Genomic DNA, 16,339 nt, shown 5'->3' on the forward strand with positions numbered 1-16,339 from the left:
CCCCTTTCCTTTCTTAAGCATTGAAGACTTTTCTGAACCAAAGTTTTATCACTAACACTATCTTTTCGTAGGATCTTTCTGCTATGCAAGTTTGGTGGTTGTCGTTTGCAGGAAAGTATGAAAAAACTAAAAATTTCATTTGGCAGCTTTTCGATGTAAGGTTTTGCTTCGACTAAATAGATGTTTTATCCGCCATTTATTTGACATACTGATTATCTCAAAACAGTAACTTTATGGATATTTCAAGAAGCATAATGCAATGACAATGCACCGTGCCATAAGTCAATGAAAACAATGAAAAAATTAAACGAATTGGGCTGCGATCTATTTCCTCATCCACCTTGTTCACAATTACCTAGCCCCAGCGATTGCTTGTCCTTTGCGGATCAGAAAAAGACACGCCAGCGAAAAATTTTTGGCTCGAATAGGACAGCCATCGTCGCAAAGGAAGTCGATGTTTAGACCATTGACAAATCATTCTATAAGGATGGTATGGAAATATTATGAAAGTGCTAGAACGATTGTATGTCATTTGAAGATGGCAACGTTGATGAATAAAAAATATGCCTGCACACGAAATTATGTTTTTCTGGTTAGTTCCTGGACTGTTTGAACGATGTGTTAGCAACTTTTACTTCTTTTCTGAACCATGCAGTGTTCAAGTTTATTCGATACAGAATCTTGGTTTGTATGAGTGATTTTCTTAAAAGCGAACACACTCATTGAAACGCAGAAATTTAATGGAAACCGAGAACTTGTATGTATTTGTTAAATGAAACCATGACAAAGATTTTCGTTACTAACTGAAGTTTCGATCACCAATTATCTGAAATATGATTTTATAGATATAGATTCATATACTCCAATCGAAGTGTAGAAATATTTTTCATGCAGTTTATGTAATGATATGAAAAATAAATTAAAAATGATTGAGATATAAATGTTCAGAACCTGAACACTGTTTGTACGGTTCTCAGTATTTTGAATTTGCACACCGGTATAAAAAGCAAAAACGTAGTCATCCGCCCGATTCTCTCGATCCCCGTCCCTGTCTTTATTGGATCTCTTTTTTTGTCACTAACTCTTTCGTTCTCCTTTCCCCCGTCTCTTCACATCTCGATGGCAACTATTTAGATATCTGTCGTATTAAGACATGCTGTTCCCACATCCCCTTTTTATCTCGTTTTCCACAATATTTACTTCTCTTTCATTCTTTTCAGTAACATGCGAATGAATGATGCGGCTAACATAGATATTTACCAACGCCATGCTATATTCAATTCACCGGCCACTGCTAATCGCCACCAGAAAGTTGAATTTTCGAGAATCCGCAATCCCGATACGACATTACCTAATGATACTATTCTAGTTTTATATTATATTATATTATTGAATAAAAAAAAGTAGTCCTACGTCAAAAGATTTTGAGTGATTTTATTCATGTGAAGATATAGAAGGTGAGATGTGACAGGGTTCATTTCATCATTGCTGAAATCTTTTAGTAACTTAACTTTCACTTTTTACAAGAGGAGTCGACCTTAAACACCTCCCGGAAAATTCCGATAAAGGTCTTCTACTATTTACTATTCCGGCAAAGCTACCAAAAGTTGTTACTTTCTACTTGCTACTGCATTCTTCTTTTGCCGGTTTGGAATGTAAAGAGTAAAAGACCTTTATCGGTATTTTCCGGTATCTCAGAGATCCGAGTGATTCGCATTGATGAGATGCTTAAGCTCGGCTCCTTTACTGGAAGGAAAAAGTTAAGTTACTAAAAGATTTCTGCCTGCTGAAATGAACCTTTCTGCGGTATATCTTCACAACCTTGCTCTACCTTGAGAACTAGCATTCTATAATTTTGATTTTATTTATTATTCCGAATTACAATAAAAATATTCTTATTATTATGAATAATGCTAATATTTCCATTGTTTTTTGTTTGAAATTTCAGGTGGGTAATTACCCACCTTTGGAATTTTCGGGTGTGTTATCCACCGTACGCACTTCTTTCACCGGCCCTGAATTAACCATTTCTATACTTTTCTTGAAAATTCCCCGGAAACGTAGCACATCATTCAGGTAGTTGATAATAGAGTCAACAGCTGCCATCGTAACGGCAAATATAGTTTTACCATTGCAGATTTCTCCGGCAAAACTGCCACCGTGGTTCGGAGCATATACCGCACAGTCCAGCCGGCAACATCTCCTTCATAACCACATGACAATCAATCAATTTTGCACGTTGTTGGCCACCATACAGGCGTTATTTCCGTTCGCTTAGAAGCTGGTAAGCTGTCAAACGGTCAACGACCACGACTAAGCATCCTATCGCGGCCGGATAACGGTACGAGATGTGAGTTAGCAGGAAAACTGAACGACCGGAAAGGTTATCAATTCATTCAATTGACTTTCATGCTCCCTCTCTAGTGAATAGCCGCCGCCACCGTCGTCGTCGGAATGGCTAGCAGACCACACCAGAGATTACATCAGGTTGCTCTTCTGTCTGAACGATGCTGTTGTAATGATGTGCTACGTTTGGAGTGTGCTGACTTATTCAGATGGTTGGGGGAAAATGAAATAGATTCAATAAAGGAAAGGACAGTATGCTGCCCGTGTCCATCCTGTCGTGCGAATCAAAGTTGGATGCCGAACAAATCTGGTGGTCACTGTTTTGATTTACGTAAGGAAATGTCTTAGTTTTTATATAGACAAACTTATGGATTTTTTGCTAAATTTCCTATATGCTTTTTCTGGTGTTGTTCAGTTCAATTGAACATCCAATCATTCAACAGTAGATTATAAACCTTTGAATTGAGCCGTAAGTGCGATGCAGATGGAAGCAACTGAAAATGAGTTGAACATTTTATTGAATAAACTAGTTATTTTTTAAATCGATATTTTGTTCCTAGCGGTAACATCGAGCACAGCATAGTTCACTTCGCCGTAGTACAGGGCATTTTCCTTCCTGCCAGCGGATAGTAAGACCACTTATTCTCCGACCACCAAGAGCAAGACACGAATGCAAATACAATTTATCAGGAAGTAAGTGGTTAGGTTTCTGATATTTTCTTCCTGTTTGGGAAGACATGATTGCAATCAGTACGTCAGCGTGGAAGTAGGTTATCTCCAGTGAAGGGAAACTAGTGAAATGGTGTGAAACAGGAATGGTTTGTGTGGTATGAGAAATTTTTAACCAAAAAAGGGGATAATTTTTAAAGGTAGTCACCTAGACAAAGTCGAATGGTTGAAGAACGCCAACTATGATGTTGACAGCAAGTTTTTTTTCTCTGGAAAGTACTCTACAGGAGGGCAGTGCTGCGAAGATGCCAAGCACCCATCGTTGTCAAGGAAACACGAAGTCTCGATAAAGTCACCACCCTTGGTGCCGGGCTAATCGACGTGGCTTAAATTAAATGAAAATTAATTAGCCACTTGCTTAGCACCGTGTCCCATCGCCTCGGTGTTAATTACATTATTCGTAGCCGAGTTTTTCTTCGGCATCGGAAAATCGAAAACAAAGTTCATCGTTTCTATTGCCACCAGCCACCCGGTTAGTTGGCATGGTAAGCATTATCCCAGTGGAAGTTGGTTTCCATGGATTGCCGGGTACTAACCTAACTAGTCACAACGAGCTACCGCCAAAGTGCTGAAGTAATTTGCGGGAGAGCATAAACACGGAAAATCCAACTGAACTGAAAGTTAGTTAACGAACATTTTGCGGGTTGTGATATTGGCTCACCACGGGATTAGTGCTGGAAGAAATACAATCCAATTCCTCGTGGAATCCGTTATTGATTGAACTAATATCTCTTTCCGTTGGTATCGGAATATTATTTGAAACATTACAGACTTAACTTCATTAGTCCGAACCACCAACTCAGTGCCCTGTGACGACTGCTAAAACGCTAAATTGTTTGTTCATGTATGATCATTATAACGGCCCATTTTGGTATCTGTCACTCAGCAAAAGACGAATGGTACATGGTGTCTCGCGAGTAGAAACATGCTTTGTTAGAGCTTACACTAGCTTCACTATTACCATTCATGGAAACTGTCTTTACCAAACGAAGTCCCTCCACGGCATCTGACATCTGCGAGCGAAGCTTGCGGCATTTCCATGCACAGATGGTTTGGTTTTCTTTTCGTCCGTACGAGAAATTTATTGTCCATCTGTCGGTGCTTTTGCGTGCGGAAATGTTCGTTGTACCGTCAGGCAAAATGCGACGAAGATGTCACATGCGGAAATAACGATCTGCTCTCGACTGCGGTCCATTGGAACACGTGACGAGCAAACAATGCCTACTTCTAGCTAGACTATTCTTCAAATCAACCAGGATGATAGCAGCGACTGGTTTTGAGAGAAAAAGTTTAGTCGGTCGTCTTGATTTGAATTGGATTTGACCGATGATTTCCCATAGAATGAGACACTAGGTACGATAATATCATCCGTATCTGGAAGTAAAGTGTTCGATATGCGTTATGCTAGATGTTATGCCCATGGCATCTGAAGCCTTATTAAATATATTGTTAAATAAAAACCTGTTTTAATCCACCTAGTGGCGTAATTATACCTTTCCCACAAAACTCATGTTCACACTGATATTACAAAGGTATTCTTCAAAAAACTTTTGATTGAATATTGAATAGGAACACAAAAATTTGATTGGACATACAATAATAAAACTTTTTAATTTTAAATAGTTTCAACTCAAGTTCATTGGAATTCTTCGTTTTTTTCTCTTTTCACTCAAAATAACGGTCACATCTTATCCTGTTGTTCCGGAACCGGAAGTCGGACCTGGATGAAATTCAACAGCACTGTATGAGACCATAGGATCTTTAAATTTAGTCCAAGTTTGAGAAAATCGATTTAGTTGCATCTGAAAAAATGAAGAGAGTTTGAGAGGTTTTGCGTTTCAGACTACTATTTCCGGTACTTCCGGAACCGGCAGCTAGGAAACGGCATAGCAACTAGTAGAACCTAAAAATTGAAACTGTTTCGAACCAAATTTAGAAGGATTTTTCCGTTTTTTATTTTATCGGTCTATAAAGTTCTGTCCAGTTAGAATCCACTTATTGTGTTGCAGCGGCACGGAAAGTGATTTTATTTATTTTACAACGGTTCGTTAAACTTAGGATCCCACTTCTCGTAAAAAAATAAACCATTGATTTTACAGCATAAACAATTGATTCACAATAAGATCTATGGGGTTTTCTCATAAATACGTTCATTTCATAGGCAATATGCATAAGTTTTTCGTCGCCGTGGCATCTACAATACATAGTACTTTTAACCTAATACATTTCGAATATCATATTAGTATGTTGGTATTCATTAGTAAATCTAAACACTGTTTTTATCAAGCGAGTTGCTATTTTAAATTACATTAAATAAAATACATTTATTTTGTACATGATCTTATAACTATTTCAGGTTTGTTTGTATCAGTTCATCACTTTCATTCAATCTCATATAGTTGGTTATTGGTTGAACTCATGGAAAAGAAAACAGTCTAACATAAAAAAAAATTTAATTGGAACTCCAATGGATTTAATGAAATGATAAAAAGGTTTCATGTATGTAAGGTCACGACAAGCAAGAATGTTGCGAACTGGAACATTGGATAGTCTACCTTGAGTACGCAAGGAATTTATTAGTTGAGATCTGACATCACGATACTCCAGTTCGGGTTTACATCTCATCCAAGTCAGTCGACAAACAAAACCGCTTACGTTGGGGACAGAAGAAACCAAGTACAGTATTGTGTAGTGAACAATAGACCTCGAAAATGAGTGAACCAAACGAACAGAAGCTACCGTCGGTACGAAAGAATACAATTATTGTTGACTTCAGACAGTGCAAAATTCGACCTTCGATACGAGAACTTGAAGGTTTGCTTAAGGAGCAAATGAATCTTGACATTAAACGTGTGCATTTACTCCAATGCAATAAGACCAATAATGTTGTTTATATCCAGTTCTATAAAGAGTTGGATGCAATTCAATTCGCTAAAGACAATAATAATGTGCACTATGTGGAGCATGAAAATATCAAGTACAACATTCCAGTATATATGGAAGATAGTGCTATAGAAGTGCGTGTGCATGATCTTCCCTCAAGCGTCAACGGTTCTTATATTCGCAAAACTATGTCCCAATACGGAGAGATTCTCTCTATCGAAGATGAAAAGTGGAGGAATTTTTTCCCCGGTATTCTAAATGGCGTACGTTTGTTACGCATGCGCTTGAGGAGGCCTATACCTTCTTATGTGACATTCGGTCAGGATACAAGAATACCGTGCAAATCACTTGTTACCTATGACAATCAGATGGCCACATGTCAATATTGCCAAAAAGCTGTTCACTACGGTAAGCCATGTGATAAACCGGACAAGGAGACAACTATACCAAAGGACAACGGTGCTTCCTTCACATCAACCCCAAGCAACCCCAGTACACCTGTGACAGTCACCAACAACAGTGAAGCATCCCCTTCAACAAAACCATCCAACGTATCCCCTATAGAACAAAGTACACCAGCTGCAGTTAACAGCTTACCATCTAACCAACCAGCAACTGCAAACAATGTACAACAAAGCGCATCTACAGCAACCAGCAACGAAATCAACAACAATACCACCGATGCGGCAATGGATGACGAGACGAACCACGAACGAAGTGCCCCTCTATCCTCGCAGGAGGAAAATGGAAGCTCCTCTCCCCCTAGAAAAAGGGTGACAACGAGATCCAATACAAAAAAAAAATCTTTTATTTAAAAACTCAGCTAAATCGGCCACGTAAAGCTTGTACGCAAATAGGCCTGAATAAAATATCTTTTAAATAAAAAAAAAATCACGATACTCCACGCATGTTCAAACGACATGATCAATATCGCGATAACCTTCGCCACAAGCACAATGATTAGTCTCGGAAAGTCCAATTCGAAGGAGACGTGCATCTAACGTGTAGTGATTGGACATGAGTCTGGACATCACACGAATGAAGTCCCTACTCACATCCAGTACCCTGAACCATGCCTTAGTCGATATTTTAGGAATAATTAAGTGCATCCACGGAACCAGATCATCTTTATCCCAAGAAGCTTTCCAGCTGGCAAGTGTTCTTTGGCGAGACGCGCAGGATCTATGGGTTGCAATACATTTTATTGTATCTTGAAAAAAAAATTCCTGCGATTCAATATATTGCTTCTACGATTCACAATTGAATTTAATGTGCACGTGGTGATTCAAACAGTACATTTGATTTGAATTGTTACGATACTTAACAACCTATACATTCTATTGTAAAAAGCATGGTCACAATTAATTGAATGGTGTATAACCATACATTAAAATATCAACAAATCGTATTGTTTTTCTACAATATTTTTATTCGGCTTTCTGTGGCATAAATTCCACGGTGTTTCGTACAGTGAGTGGGATGTCCTTAAACGTTTCAGGGAGCAAAATAGCTTGGATCGAGTGCTTCAAGGTAACCGTCGTAGTTGGACATCTGACCGCAAGTTGAACCAGAAGGTGTTGCGAACCATCAGAGCAAACCCTGGATGATCAGATCATGAAATCGCACAAAAATACGCTGCTACTCACAGTACCGTTCGAATAATTTGTTTGCGAGCTGGATATTGAAGCAAAGCTTCGTCACCAAAACTCGGGCTCGAAAATGCCTGCTCATCGAAGTTTAAGTTTTTTTTATTCAATATTAACATATTTAAAAGCACACTGCTTAAGCTCTAAGATGCCAAGGGTAATTTCTAATCTTGATTAACGACTAACTTGAAACTAGGGTATTATCACTAGGGTAGTGACGTATTCCGGTCGCAATGGTCGGTTCTGGCAGATTCAGCCTGCAGCTGGCGATAGCAATTTTCGACAGAGATGGTGGACAGGCGAGAAATTGGGAGAATCGGGCGAATGTTAGTCTCGAACCTGTAGGTGAAGATTATTATTAACCTCGACAAGAGAGAGGATACTACGGATTACACTTGTATATTAATGTGTTTAAGGTAATGATATATGAGAAGCATATATAAACTATCCCGACTCGCCAACACATCCCGAACCGAAACTTCCGGCGGTCTACCTCGGGCCCTAGAGGATTCCAGTAGCTCCGACCTGACGTCGCGATACTCTACGCACGACCACACGACATGCTCGATGTCCCTACAACCGTCGCCACAGGTGCAGAGACCACTCACCGCGAGCCCAACACGCCGGAGATGTGCGTTGAATGTATAGTGATTTGACATGAGCCGTGACATAACACGAATGAAATCGCGACTCACGTTCATCCCCCTGAACCAAGGTTTCGTCGATACCCTGCTCCATGAAGTTTGCCAACTTTCGAGAGTTTTCTGACGAGAGATACAGAAAAATTCATTGAAGCAGATTGGTCTTTCATAAATATCACCTTCTAATGCGCCCACTTTAGCCAGTGAGTCTGCTTTTTCATTGCCCGGAATGGAACAATGCGAAGGGACCCAAACTAACGATATCGATTAAGACCGTCCAGATAAAGCTCTCAAGTGTTCCCGTATTTTCCCCAGGAAAGATGGGGGCTACTTTTCTGCCAAGAAATGAGCACGGTTGGAAACAAACGAAGAAGGATTGATATTCTGAACCATGTAATCAAAATACAAGGACATAAAACGGGTTTGAGAGATAAGCTCAACTAACCTTTCGAAGTTTTCAATCACCCGAGGATTCAAAATGTCGCATCGAATGAGCAAACGGTATGAGAGATCCCAGAACCGGTTTTTCAATGGAAGAACGCCCGACAGCACTTCGAGGCTCATCGTATGAGTCGATTGCATGCAACCTAAAGCAATACGCAAACAACGATACTGAATTCTTTCCAGTTTAATGAAATGGGTGTTCGCGGCGGAGCGGAAGCAAAAGCATCCGTATTCCATCACGGACAATATCGTTGTTTGGTATAACCTGATCAGGTCTCCTGGGTGAGCACCCCACCACGATCCGGTTATCGTACGAAGACAGTTGATTCTCCGTTTGCATTTTTGTTTCAGATACCTAATGTGATATCCCCAGGTGCCTTTGGAGTCGAACCAGATCCCGAGATATTTGAATGTGAAGACCTGAGCTATAGTTTCACCCCTTAGTTGAAGCTGTATTTGTGCTGGTTCTCGCTTCCTTGAAAATACAACCAGCTCAGTTTTCTCCGTAGAGAACTCGATACCCATTTGAAGAGCCCATGTGGATAAGTTGACAAGAGTATCTTGTAACGGCCCTTACAGATCGCCAGCTTTGGGTCCTATAATAGACACAACGCTGTCGTCGGCAAGTTGTCTTAGCGTGCAAGATGTGTTGATACATTTATCGATGTCGTTTACGTAAAAATTGTATAGAAGGGGGCTTAAGGATGAGCCCTGAGGAAGACCCATGTAACTGAATCGTATTGTCGACAAATCACCATGCGCGAAATACATGTGTTTCTCAGACAATAGATTATGTAAAAAGTTGTTCAAAACTGGCGAAAGACCATGCTGATGCAGCTTCTCAGATAAGATATTTATAGAAACTGAGTCAAAAGCCCCCTTAATGTCTAGGAAAACTGACGCCATTTGTTCTTTACGAGCAAATGCCATTTGAATTTCTGTTGAGAGCAACGCAAGACAATCGTTCGTTCCTTTACCCCTGCGGAAACCAAATTGTGTATCTGAAAGTAAGCCATTAGTTTCGACCCAATTGTCTAGACGAAAGAGGATCATTTTTTCAAACAATTTGCGGATGCAGGAAAGCATAGCAATCGGCCGATACGAATTGTGATCAGAGGCTGGTTTTCCTGGTTTTTGAATGGCGATCACTCGCACTTGTCTCCAGTCGTGTGGGAATATTACCCTCGAGGAACTTGTTGAATAAATTCAGCAAGCGCCTTTTGGCAGAGTCAGGAAGATTTTTCAACAAGTTGAATTTAATTCTGTCTAGGGCCGGGACTTTATTGTTACACGACAAGAGTGCAAGTAAGAACTCTACCATCGAAAACGGTGCTTCGTTTGTATTTGATGTCGCGGCGCGGAAGATCTTCTGTTCCGGAGCAGAGTCTGGACATACTTTTTTAGTGAAATCGAATATCCAACGGTTGGAATATTCGTCGCATTCGTCGGGCTGTGTTCCAAAGAGTGCTCTTCGATGTTTCTTCTGATAATCCGTCCTCAAACTGTCGCCAATAACCGAGTTTCTTTGCTTTAACTAAGTTCTTCATTTGTTTGTCTAACGCCACGGAATTATGATCATTATCAGGTGTTTCATTTTTTCTGAACGTTTTGAACGCTGAAGATTTTTCCGCGTGAAGTAATGAACACTCTTTGTCCCACCACGGGTTAGGAGGATGGATGTTAGTTTTCGCGTCGGGTGAATGTTTCGTCTGAACTTGAATCGCAGTATCGAGAATCAAGCCAGCCATAAACGTGTACTCTTCCTCCGGAGGAAGTTCTTGTGCTGTTATTAATTTCTACGACATCGAATTTGCGTAGTATTTCCAATCAATATTTCGTGTGAGGTCATACGAAACATTGATTGTCTCTGATGGTCTTGATCCGCAAGCGATTGAAACTACGATAGGTAGATGATCGCTACCGTGGGGATCGGGGATCACCTTCCACGTGCAATCCAACCGTAGCGAGGTCGAGGAAGCAATGCAAAGGTTCTTGCCTTTCATTGTGACATGACATGCGACAACATGACATGAGTCAACTGCAAAATGTCAAGTTTTAGCTGTAGGTATCAAAGCCATAAACAGGCTTTGAAGGGGATCAGAGATATTGAAGGTGGTAAAAATCCAGTTCACAACATCAGAGAATTTTATGAGCCCAGCACCCAGCTGATTCTCTGCTGGGTTTTCAGGGGCTCTTGGGGGTTTTGGTGTCGCGGGAAGTGGTGGAAGTTCCTTCTCAGAATTGAGTTTTCCGAGACCAGGAACTTTTTGCTTCGGAGCTTTTCCTCCACTACTTCTAAACATAAATGTTGGAGGCCCATCGGAAGACAACTTCGAACCCTTACGTGGAAGCTTATGAGAGGATTTGTTTACTCATTCTCTAAAGCTATGACGGACCGCTGAAGATGTACTTTCCAATGGGTCGTCAAACTCGCTCTCGTCAGTTGACAAGCAGGTATAGATGTTCGTTGATTGTTTAGGGGGTGTGGCCAGTGCTGTCAACTTTTTTTTTCCAAAAATCTGTATTTTGCGGAAAAATCTATCTGTACAATATCTTTCTCGAAAAATCAAACATCGATTTAGTGCGGAAACTGATTTTGCATTCGATTCCACAGACTTTTTTACATAAGATAAGCTAGATTTAGTAAACTTCCAATAAGTTTTACAGAGATTTAAGGACGATTTACAATAAAATGGAGAAATGAGGTAAAATAGTTACCAGAACGTTTCGTGCGGCCAGTGTAGGTTCTTCCATCTGATTTTCCAGACTTTTTTACATAAGATAAGTTAGATTTAGCAAACTTGCAAGAAGTTTTACCAAGATTTAAGGACGATTTACAGTGAGGATCTCATGAAATGGAATGGTAAAATAGCAACCAAAACGTTACGTGCGGTCAGTGTGGATTCTTCAAATCGATTCTCCAGACATTACATTGTTACATGAAAGTAAGCTATTCCAGAATACCGCACTCGACTTCTTTCAAAGTTACAGAGCGAATGTTATAGGAAACCCCAAAACTGCTGTACATTTGGGGTAAAACGAGCAGGATTGCGATTCGTACGGCCATTGTAAACCATTCCACTGAATTCCTAGGACATTTTTACATAATAAACGCTTTAGTTAGTTTACCTATCTCAATTAGTTCATGAGTTACAGAAATTCTTTGCGGGTTTTCATAGATTTTTTCCCACTGTGCACTGTTTGGAACATTTTTTTCGAACGCGAAGCAGTCAAATACTGGCTTTATTCGCACTCGTCTGGCGCTAATTTTGCACTGCGAAGTTATTTAGATAACATTTGGAGTCATTAGAATGTTGAGTCATTTTGATGTTCCGCAATTGATTCAATACTGAATTCTTGATACTGGAACTGGAACTGAGCTCTGGACCTGAACGAACCAGAACGATGCGCTTGCTTTACTTCCTACACAGTCAACTGCAAGTTGCAACTATAAATATATCAAGTGTTAACCTTTTATACCTACTCAAGTACGAGAAAGGCGGTCTTTTTTGATACTCATTGAACATTTAAGAAAACTTCAATTTTGTGACTATGTCATACAACTAATTCATACGTTAGATACAACAAGAGATATTCACGATCAAAAACTTATCACTTGATCGAGAATCATTGGAAAGTGGAAAATCAAAATGTCTAGAAATTTTACTCGAGGTGGTTTCAGAAAAAATGGAGAAATAAAATGGTCGCCGAAGCTGACGAACAAAGCGCTCCAGATATGATGTGATGCATCTCAAGAGAAGTTTGCCATTTCCTCGAAGCTCAATCGGAAAAAGGCTGCTCATTTTTTTCCTGAAAGTGCAATGGAAAACCGAAATGATGACGGCCCAACTTTATCTTACCTATTCTTTCCCGGGTGAAGGATGACCAAGCTCACGTAAGCAACTTAAAGAAAAGTTTCAAATTGAAAATGCGATTGCTATAATCTATGAGCTTGGTAGTTTAATAGAACCGTTGAGTATGAACAATATTCAATATCTCTTCTCTATTCTGCATTCAAAAGCTTTAAATTTATCTATTTCCATGAAACTATACAAACTCATTTCCGTGGAAAATTCGAACAAAGCCTAGTAGTGATGCGTAAAATTAAATTACTAGCATCAAAATAATCTATTGAAAATACCGGAATGCATATTAGCAGCAATATGAGTTCGTTATTGTGGGAATATTGTTTATATTTATCCGTTAAAAACGAATTCTACAAACAACATAAACATGAGGGTTTGGGATGAGTAACGCTGATAGAATCGACATTTCGCATCACCACACCACGCCACCCAGAAAATCTGTTGATCGCATCAGCGAATAATTGAGTTATTGATTTTGCTCTCCACGGATCAATGCACCCTTTCATGTAGCTTTTAAACTAAAGCACTTTTGGCTGGTCAACGGTTTGGTGGTTTGTAATACAATTATTCTGAAGGGTAATGGAGCTTACATGTTTGTCCTACAGTAATTTGGTTTCACCGACGACCGACGCGAGTTGATGGTTTTGAGCTAATATTTGTTCAGTGTCTTGTCGGCCTCGGAAAATTTCTTCCGAATTCAATCAACACTAAAGCAAGCAAGTGCATCACTATTGTATTGTATCAATTCCATTGAAACCCTCTGTAGAGTTAAATGAACAATATTTGCTTTGTAATAGAGCTCTAGGGCTGCAGCGTATATAATTTAAAAGTTTCTATTTTAAGCGATTTTCGCTCGTAATGCAACAAAACCAACTAGCTACTAACTAGTCGTGCTGAGCAGTAAGTTTTTCAATTTAATTAATTAGTCTCTCGCTGTAAATTTAATTCCGATCCTTTCCGTGGAATATTGTTACTGGATGAATTTTTGTTTTCCGTTTTGCCCTTTGTGGTAACTTCAGTCGTTTGTTGAAGTTCCAGTGCAGAGGAATTCGCTTTCTACGAGTTTCCATCATGCTAACCGTCATTTGTCTTTTCTTATTTTCAGTAGATATCATCAAGAAAAAAGTGCTGAAAACAATGGTAAAAGTTAGTTGAATGGGTAGCTTTACCTTTATAATTATCGTTGATAGTGTTGAAAAAAAATCATAATCAAGCGGTTGAAAATGTAGAAACTAACTTTAAAATATTTTTCGGATAAGCTCTGCGCTTCTGCGGCCCTGGCTACTGACTAACGAGGTCTGAGTTTTTCCACTAGCACCAGCCTACAATAGTGTCAAACATATAAAAGATGAGTTACGGCAACCGCATAGTAATGACCGCATACGCGCGGCAAGTTTTGCGGTTCCTGTAGACACGAATGTAATTAGTTTTTCACTACCCCACATGGTCGTATTTGTTTTGTTTAAGGAAACAATATTTAGTATGCTTTATTAAACAGAAATTTTACTGTATGATACTTTAACGACGACAACCCGTCTCTCGTTGAGTTTTACTTCGGAGTATTTTAGTTCTCGAGCGTGGTCTCAGTTAAATAATAACAAGGATAGATATTTAAAAACCTGTTTCGATTCACCTAGTGGCATAATGATGCTTCGCTCGTATTATTCATATTTTCATAAATATCCCTAGAGGATTATGCCAAAAGAAGTTACTTTAAACTTTATTTATTTATGGTTTGCAATTTGAAAAACAGTTCACCCTGTAGTTCCGAAACCGAAAGTCGGATCCGGATGAAATCGAATAGCTACCGACAAACCACACATTTTTGTATGGGCTCAATTTTCTCGGACATTACCCAGCGAATTTCGTCTCCGACTCATTAGTGCATTAGCAATTTATGTTAGAGTGTGAGCGCTACCAGACAGATCAACATAAGCCGCTAAGCAGATGTACTACTTGCATAACACTTTTTGCACCGAAGTGCCGAAAAAACGAAGCCTAGTGACGACATTCTGGCCGTGAGCCCGGGGGTTTTAAAATTTGAATCAAATGAACTGATATCATCAGTTCCATCATATTATGTGGGAAACGCAAAACCACTGTTAGAAAACTTTTCTAAACGAAACTATTCTACCGTATGATATATCATACACACAAATATTAGCATCAAATTTTACATAATTTTAAACATTATTTGAGATTTTTTTTATAGATATAACCTTTTTAGAGTCTCTAACAAAGAGCAGATTTAACACACAAAGAAGTTGCGCAGTGCAGTTTACCTGTTTTTGTAATAAAGCTGTTTAGTAGTGCAGTTCCACAGTAATCATTTTTTGAAAAATAGATATTTCTGCGTATGATATATCACACGCTAGGACATAATGGGTTAAGGGCTGAGGCCATTAGGTCTCGCAAATGTGCAAAATAACTCTCGATGTGGCTGAGTGGCCAAGAAAGTTTTGATATTTTCGGTTACAAGTTTGACTACATCACATTTTATGTGATGTAGTCAAACTTGTAAAGCTTGCTTCATTTAGAATTGGAACAAAGGCAATTGCCTGTATTTCAGTTATTTATTATTGTATTCAAGATCTTTTTTTATACAAATGTAGCGTTTTCTTCATACTTTTAAGAAAAAATACGGATAAAATTATTCGTCACGGTTTTGAAGGAATTCTCGAATTTTTCCTGTAACACGGCTCAGTAGGCGGCGCACACCTTCTTCGTCCATCGTTTTAGCTATCTTATTCCACCAGGTCGTCATCTGATTGATGTCTTTGACAACGTTTCCCTTTGCCTTGAGTCTACTCTTCATGATTGCCCAGTATTTCTCAATAGGGCGGAACTGGGGGCAGTTGAGTGGGTAAAGGTTTTTCGGAACAAACTGGACCACTTTCTCTGCATACCATTCTTAAACGGCTTTGCTGTAACGACAGCTTGCCAAATCTGGCCAAAACATTACAGGATGGTCGTGGGATCGAATGAACGGCAAAATTCGTTTTTGGAGACACTCTTTTTGGTATAGTTCCGATGTCATTGTCTTATTTGTAACGAAAACTCTCGTTTTTTTGCCGCAGCTGCAAATGCCCGGCCAAATCATAAATTTTTTTGCAAATTTGTCGGCAAAAACAAATTTAAATTTGGCTGGAACATCCCCCCGAGCCGTTGCCAAGTAAAATTTTTGACCTGGGATTTGACCGAAGTCAACCTTGACACAGGTTTCATCGTCCATCAGAAGACACCCGTTGAACTTGGTCAGCACCTGGTCATATAGTTTCCGAGCACGAATTTTGACCACACTATTCTGTTTCATGGTCCGATTTGGCTGTTTGCTAGCTCGATACGACTTGATTCCTTCCCGGAGTCGAGTTCTCCTCACGGTACTATGGGCAGCACCGAATTTTCTGGCCAAATCACGGTCCGACAGATTAGGATTCCTCTTAATCGTCTTCAAAATCTTACCACGCAATTTCCGGTCGTCAGTTCGACTCCGACGATCGGCTTGAGGCTTCCGAATCGTCGTCAATGTTTTCTTATACCGTTTGATAACGCGCCATACGGTATTTCTGGGCAATTTCAGCTGTTTAGCTAGCCTAGATGCAGACCACACTGTGCACAATTTTTTTTCCTTCTTTCGGCTTCCATGTTGATTGTTTACAAAGTACAGTCGATTTTCGGAATGTCAAAAATCATACGTGAAGCTGACAAAATTCCCGACACGTGGGCGCCAAGAGCTTCCAAATCCGTCCACCAGGAGCGCCACAATATGAGCAAAAGTTTGTTC

The 16,339-nt window shown here is 39.6% G+C and overlaps 1 protein-coding gene across 1 annotated transcript in view; it reads right to left on the bottom strand.

Annotated features, from left to right (window-relative positions):
* Positions 1 to 13,837, bottom strand: part of LOC131427307 (putative epidermal cell surface receptor) — a 116,773-nt gene extending 102,936 nt beyond the window's left edge. Inside the window, exon 1 of the mRNA XM_058590375.1 lies at positions 13,725 to 13,837. The gene's annotated coding sequence lies outside the window, so the exon portion shown is untranslated. The remainder of the gene's footprint in view (positions 1 to 13,724) is intronic.
* Between the last annotated feature and the right edge of the window lie 2,502 nt (positions 13,838 to 16,339).

This window comes from Malaya genurostris, chromosome 2 (genome assembly GCF_030247185.1).
Source record: "Malaya genurostris strain Urasoe2022 chromosome 2, Malgen_1.1, whole genome shotgun sequence".
In the NCBI taxonomy this organism is placed as follows: domain Eukaryota; kingdom Metazoa; phylum Arthropoda; class Insecta; order Diptera; family Culicidae; genus Malaya; species Malaya genurostris.